Source organism: Hibiscus syriacus, unplaced genomic scaffold (assembly GCF_006381635.1).
Source record: "Hibiscus syriacus cultivar Baekdansim isolate YM2019G1 unplaced genomic scaffold, ASM638163v2 tig00111273_pilon, whole genome shotgun sequence".
NCBI classification, from domain to species: Eukaryota; Viridiplantae; Streptophyta; class Magnoliopsida; order Malvales; family Malvaceae; genus Hibiscus; species Hibiscus syriacus.
Window position 1 is genome coordinate 955,313 of NW_024063040.1, and position 7,421 is coordinate 962,733.

At 30.7% G+C, this 7,421-nt stretch overlaps 1 non-coding gene across 1 annotated transcript; it reads left to right on the forward strand.

The window, feature by feature from the left end:
• The first annotated feature begins 3,227 nt into the window (after positions 1–3,227).
• On the forward strand, positions 3,228–3,300 carry TRNAF-GAA. The gene has a single exon. It is a non-coding gene; the product is annotated as a tRNA-Phe (tRNA).
• The last annotated feature ends 4,121 nt before the right edge of the window (positions 3,301–7,421 follow it).

Here is a 7,421-nt window from a genome sequence, read left to right on the forward strand (position 1 = left end):
ATCAGTTTCTCGCTAGTAAGTCACCCATAAAAGTAAAACGACACATTTTCTAAGTTTTGCCCGATAATTTTCTCTTTACCTCAGAACTGAGGAAATACCAAAAGACTATATTATCCTTCTTTGATATTATCATTTATTGCACCATTTTTTTTCATTGGCATCGATGACTAGAATCTAGAGCAAAATTATTACGTGCGTGTCGAGGAAAGCTGAATCTGTATTTGTATCTGTATATGGGTTTTGTGAGATTTTGTGGGGATTTTGATGGGTTTGTTTCAAGCTTGTAAATTCAATATTCCATTTCATCGGTTAGGTTTGGATTGGTTCCAGATTTCCAAACCGAAACCGAACCGATCGGTTTTAAAAAAAAAAAAAACACACTAAATCAGTTTCGATTTTTTGGATCGATTTTCTGTTATATTTTTTGATCGGATTGGATCTAAACACCCCTAATTATTACGTCAATAATTTTATTAATAGTTAAAGGTTGTTGACTTGATTGAAATCAATTGAAAGTTTAACGATCTGATTTAAGCCTTATTACAAAAATAAATGTCTAAATTATACTCTAAGTTAACTTTTCGGCGTTTAAAAATTTTTTCTTTAAAAATAAGTGTTTAATATTTATATGTTACACTTTTAGGTGTTCCACGTTAAAAAACATGGCGCATGTCACGTTTATTTTTTTTTCAAAAATAAAATATTATATTAAAAAATATTTTATAAAAAAGTCTAAACATGACACATGTCACTTAACGAATTTTTTTACCGATATATATTTAAAAGTGTAACGGATTCAATTGAAAAGTTCTTTAGACACAAAAATTTAATTTTAAGTATAATTTAGAGATATATTATCGTATTAATCCAATTTTTTATTCAATGATAAAAATAGAGTTGAACTGATAATTACTGACCATGGGTTAGTTTACCCTTAGTTTATGAGCCACTCTATAATTGTTCGTAGGGCAAATCTTCATGTTCACGATACTTTTTGTAAAGTTTGTGTATTTCTATCGTATTTATGAATTTTGGATGCAATATCATATTAAACTATTTTTATTTACACAAAATTTGCTTGAGTTTATCTTTAATGAAGGAATCAGCTTCTGCGCATCATAGAGGGAATACATCCATTAAAACAAGCAAACGTCATCATATTGACGTCTGAGAATGATTTTGTTTTGCTGTCACCAATTTACCTAAAGAATTTTAGTTTATCACATCATATATTTCCTCAAATTCTGTAATAATTTGACCTGAATTGGATTAATGTATTAAATAATTACTGCTTCTATTCATGAGTGAAAAAAAAACTAATAGTATGTTTAATGTCTTGGCATGGAAAAAATAAATGATTAAATTATTTTGATTTTAAAAAATAATATTGCAGGACTTTATCAGTGGTTCCAATAGTTCAAATGTAACCACCTAATTATAGTATCTTTTTCATTTTCACTATCATTTTTTTGAAGTCGTCGATCAAATCACCTAATTATTTAAATGTATTCAATCAAATCACTTGTCGTTAACAATAAACGAAAGTATTGATGTGACGGCAGTTAATAAAATTGGTATAATTATACTTTTGGTCACTTTTACTTCACTACAAGAAAATGCACCTTTAGTAACAATACAAATGGTCACTAAAATCAATAAATTTAGACATTAAAATGCTCAGTGACAAAATTTTCAAGTCGTAAATTGATAGAATATGTAAGTAACAATGAACAAATGTGTAATTATACCAACTTTATTAACTACTAGGTCAGCACTTTCGTTAAATGTTAACGGCGAGTGGTATGATTGATTGCATTTAAATACTTGGGTGACCTGATCGATGAAAATTTAAAAATGGTGGTCAAAATTAAAAGAGGCTATAATTAGATGGTCACTACTATAGTTTACCCAATATTTTAAATCAGTTTGAGTGATAAAGTGAAAGCGTAAGTAACAAGAAACATGAAGATGTATTAAAATTTTATAATTTATAAATAAAATCCAAGTGTGAATCAAACCACATCAATGGTTAAAGGTATAATTATTATTTTTAGAGATCTCATGTTGGAGCACTAATAACTACATAATATTTGAGCGTTTATTGTTAATTGATTGAGAATCTTTAAAACAGATATTCACACTTGTAATCACCCTAGATTAATAAAAAAAATCAAAATTGTAATTTTTAAAAAATTATAAATTTAAAAGTAACTTATGAATTTTCATATATAACTTTAATTTTTTAAAATTATTATTTAGAAATATTAAAAAGATATCAGAATAAAATTTTAATTATAATCGAAAAATCAAATGAATTATCGTTCATTAATTTATTGTGTCTATCATTTATTGATAAAATCTAACGGTATAGTGTTTATTTTATAACAAAATCAAAAGTTGAATATAATTTTTTAAAAATTAACAATTAAAAAGATTATCTAAAATAATTTGGTGATACTTTGGTTTTTCACTTGATAGTTGGTGTTCTTGCAGGTTACTTTATCTGGTCTGCTGAACTTCATTGATGGACTGTGGTCAAGTTGTGGGGATGAGAGGATAATAGTGTTCACAACCAACCACAAGGACCGTATTGATCCAGTGCTGCTGAGATCAGGACGCATGGATATGCATCTTCATTTGTCGTATTGCACATTTAGTGGTTTCAAAACACTGGCTTCTAACTATTTGGGAATTCAAGATCATCATCTTTTTGATGAAATCAGAGGCTGATTGAAGCAACACCAGCTGAGGTTGCAGGAGAGCTAATGAAATATGAAGATCCAGATATTGCTCTTCCGGGACTTATCAAATGGTTTCATAACCAAGGCAGCACTGCAGAGAAGTTTAAACATCTAAAATGTTTATGGCCTGCTTGTGTTGTAATATGTGTTACTGACATTCTTAATTGAAATGGAAAGTGAATGAATTCTGTTTTTAAGCTGAACATCAATAAAAGTATAGCATTAAGGTTATGTTGTCTGTGATAATAATATTTATCATTAGCGTAAAAAAAAAAGAAGAAAAAGAGAATTTGAATTAAAACTTGCATGAAGCAATTGGGAAAGAAAAATTAAAATAAACAGAGTTGAACCGTCACGAAAGACAATGTTATTCTCTCTCTGAGAAAGCAAGAGCTGTGAAATCCTACCACATATAACATCTGTGCCACTTACAATATCTGTGTGTAAGTAATGAGCTCAATCAAGTTTTGACAACGTAGGACAACTGCGGGGATAGCTCAGTTGGGAGAGCGTCAGACTGAAGATCTGAAGGTCACGTGTTCGATCCACGTTCACCGCATTGTTTTGTTTTTCCCATTGTGTCGTCGTTTTCATTGGTATAGTCGTACGGATTCGTGTTGTTTTCTTGAATTCGACGACGCAAGCAAACTAGGGCGTGCTAGATTTCATCTCATCTGAAACAAACCGACACCTTTGGCCATTGAATTGATCAGGGAAAATCAGTTGCAAGAATTCCACTGCCCTCTGCCTTTCAATTCTTCTTTTCAGTATCAACCTAATTTCTGCAGTAAATGGCTCAATAAGCAAAATGTCTTGCTGTCGAGTTGATCGGGAATGGATGCCTTACGTTGTCTTTTCAGCTTCCTCAATCGCAGTCGCTTAGTTAGTACAGTGAGGGAAGCAAAAGAGCAAGATTCAGTAATATGGTACCATCTTCAATAAGGCATGGAATCGTAAATCTTTACGCCTAAACAACAATAAAAGTAAAGCTCGATACCATACAATGGTGCAAGCTATGATGTTACTGATGCGGAATTCTAGATGAAACAAATCGATACGGTGATTTGGTTTGAACCATTTGGCAACAATATGATTTAAGGCACATAAGTACACACCCAAAGATTTAGTCATATGTAGATTTCTTTCTATTAGTTATTGGATAAGAAATATCGATATATCATTGAAAAAGACTTCACCTTCCATTCTCCTCCTCCTCTGGTGCAACATGACAGAGCAGGTGGCATACTAAATCTTTAGCATCATCAGATATCTTTGGAATTCCAAACAGGTTCTCCAGTTGACTATTTGTCCAGGAGTGAAGGATTGCCATCTAGTGCCACCTTGCGGCAAGTTATCAGAGGTTTATCATTCATTAATGACATGTCAACATAATAAACAATTGGTATTAGTTAAAAAATATTTAAGTTAAATTTTCGATTAAAAATTTAATTAGATGAAAACAATTCTGAAAATTAATTGATTTTTTAGTTATTGTTCTCTTGATTCTCAAAGACCTTTTAAATTTTAAACGCATGGATATGCAGCTTCATATGTCTTATTGCATAATTAATGGTTTCAAAACACTGGCTTCTCACTATTCGTAAATTCAAGATCATCTTTTGGATGAACTTAAAGGATGGTTAGTTAGATAAGGTGAAGCAACACCAGATAAGGTTGCATGAGAGTTGATTAGATGTGAAGATTCAGATGTTGCTCTTCATGGACTTATCAAATGGTTTCATAAATTATACTAAGACACAACAGAAAAGTTTGGATCTCTGACTGTTTAAGACCTGATTGTGTCGTAATATGTGCTACTGTCGTTCTTTGGATTTAGTCATTGGAATGAGAAAACAAATTGCGTTTTTAAGCCGAACATCAATAAAGGAAATGGGATTATGGTGTTTGTGATAATAATACTAATCATTATGATAAAAGAAAAAGAAAAAGAACAAAGAGGTTGAATTAAAACTTGCATGAAACAGTTGGGCAAAGAAAAATTAAGTTAAGCAAAGATAAACCTTCACTCAAGACAATGTTGTTGTCTCCTTGAGAAAGCACGAGCTGTGAAATACTGGCATATATAACACGAGTATAGAACTCCAATTACCTTTTGGTACGATATTACTATTTGACAGTGCAAAGCTGCTGCGGGGTAGCTCAGTTGGGAGAAGATCTGAAGGTCGTGTGTTCAATCCATGCTCACTGCGTTCTGTTTTTCTTTCACTTATGTCTTCATTTTTCCCTAAATCATGGAGTTTTCATTCTGTTTTTTTTCCACTTCTGTCTTCATTTTTTTCATTGGGATACTCGAAGGCCTGTGACTAGTTAAACTGATGACCTTTTGTACCAGATATGTCTAATGGGAGATAAAAACAGACATTAGACACTGGCCCGGCTACTCTTTCAGATCAAGTATAGTTTTTGTGATTGAGAATCATAAAACACACCCGCTAGTCGAAAGCCACTAGTCCGGGAACTAATGACTGGAAATAAGATGAACTTTCATTCTCTTGTTTGTATTTGTGTTTTGATGTTGTTTTATCATAGAACCAGAGACGGGTAAAATTTTATGTTGGATGGCAAACTTAAACTTAAGGGGGGATAAACTAAAATTTCAGGGACGAAACATATTTTCAATAGAAAATACATAGAAAAATTTTAAATATATGATAATTTTAAATTTTTAGGGGCCCCATCCACCCCCTCGATCCATCCCTACATAAAACCCTTTCATGTTTGTTGAGGCTGACTGACATATCAATGACAAGCAATTGTTTTATTTAGATTAAAAGAATCATTATTGTTCTTAGAGGTCACGGGTTCGAACAAGAACGATTATAGCAGGGTAATTGAGCATTCATTGTCAAATGATTGAGAGTATTAGAACATATATTACTTTATAATTACTTTAACTTAATAAAAGAAAAAAGTTCGGATTTAGTTGATTAAAGCATTGGGAGTTTCAGAGTTTAAAGGCCCATGGATTCATGTTATTTTCTTGATTTCTGGAAGGCAAGCGATTAACACCTTTGGCCATTGAATTGATAGGGAAAAGCAGTTGTAAGAATTCCACTGTCCTTTACCTTTCAGTTTTCCTTTTCAGTATCAACCTAATTTCTGCAGTAAATGGCTGAATATGCTAAACGTCTTGGTGTCAAGTTGATCGGGAATTGATGAGTTGTGGTCTTCCGTGGCTGCTCAGTTGCAGTCGCTTAGTTAAGTGAGAGAAGCAAAAGAGCTACATTCATTTCACCTCCAATAAGGCATGAAATTTTACATCAACACAGGTCTTTTGTTTCACTCAAAATATTTTTCCTAAAATGAGTTACTTATAAAATAAAATATTTTAGGGTTTTTGGAAGATGTTGCCTAAATCATTTTTCACTAATTGGTAAATCTTTTAGTAATTATTTATTACAAATATCAAATACAATAAATAATATTATTTATTATAAAAATGTAATATTATTACAAAAAGTTTTCATCATTTTTCTAATTACCAATTCACTCCTCTCTTGGTCATTCCATTGACTTCACATTGATTTAATTTACATGGTTGAATGTTTGTTCTTGTAGACCAAATAAAGCGAGTTATTTTTTATAATTTTATTTATTAATATCTCTTTTATTTATTAAAACATTTAATAGAATCTGTGGCACATGGTAAGTTACTAGGAGATTATGTTTAGACAGAACATTAGTTAGTAGTTCTACTCGGTATTAGTAATTTCTTAACGATTTGATAATAAAAAATTATCTTAGAGGGTTGATTGTCTTTGTTGATCAGTCAACCAAAGGGATCTAGAAGCACCTATCAATCCCTTCCATCTATTTGGTTTCATCTTTCCACTTCCAACTATTTTCAAAGCTTTTAATGGAATTCTCAACGAAACGAAATTGTTTTCATGACGTTCACCCTCTTAACATTTTTCATGATTTAGGGACATTGCTTGAATGGTTAAAACGATTTATCACACAAAACTCTCTTGATTTTTCTTCATCTTAGTGTCAAACAGAGGCTAAGAAAAATAACTGAGAACCAAAACTAAATGGTTTATTTAATAAAAGGGTAAACTATATGAATGGTCTTATTTATTTTCATTCTTACCGACTTTGGTCGTTGGTTCAAAAATTAAGTGCGTTTGATCCATTACGTTATCGGTTCATTCAGTTTTGATCTCTCGACCGTTAACTCCTGTTGAAGTATGAGTTTACAATTAAAAAATTAAAACCGTTAACTCTTGTTAAAGTATGAGTTAGCAATTTAAAAATTAAAAAAAATCTATTATCACTCTTCTTCTTCTTCTATTCGTATAATTTATCCTTAATAAAATTAACTATTTTTATTATTTTAAAAATTAATAAAAATACATTTTATATAAATTATTTTAATTTATATTATGAAGGTAACAAATTTAATACAATAATCCAATATTAAATTATTTATTTAAAATAAAACAATAATATTTATATTTAAATATGTATTGAATATGAATAATTTAAAAAGAATAATAGAAAATTCTAGTTTTAAATATCAAATATTGTATCAATATTTAACATGACGTGTCGTTTAATGTATACCGTTTTTATTGTTAAAGTCAAAGTCGATATTCCCTTTATTAGAAAGTGTCAATAGTCTGTCAATTAATGAAATAAGAGACTGATGTCAGTTGCCTT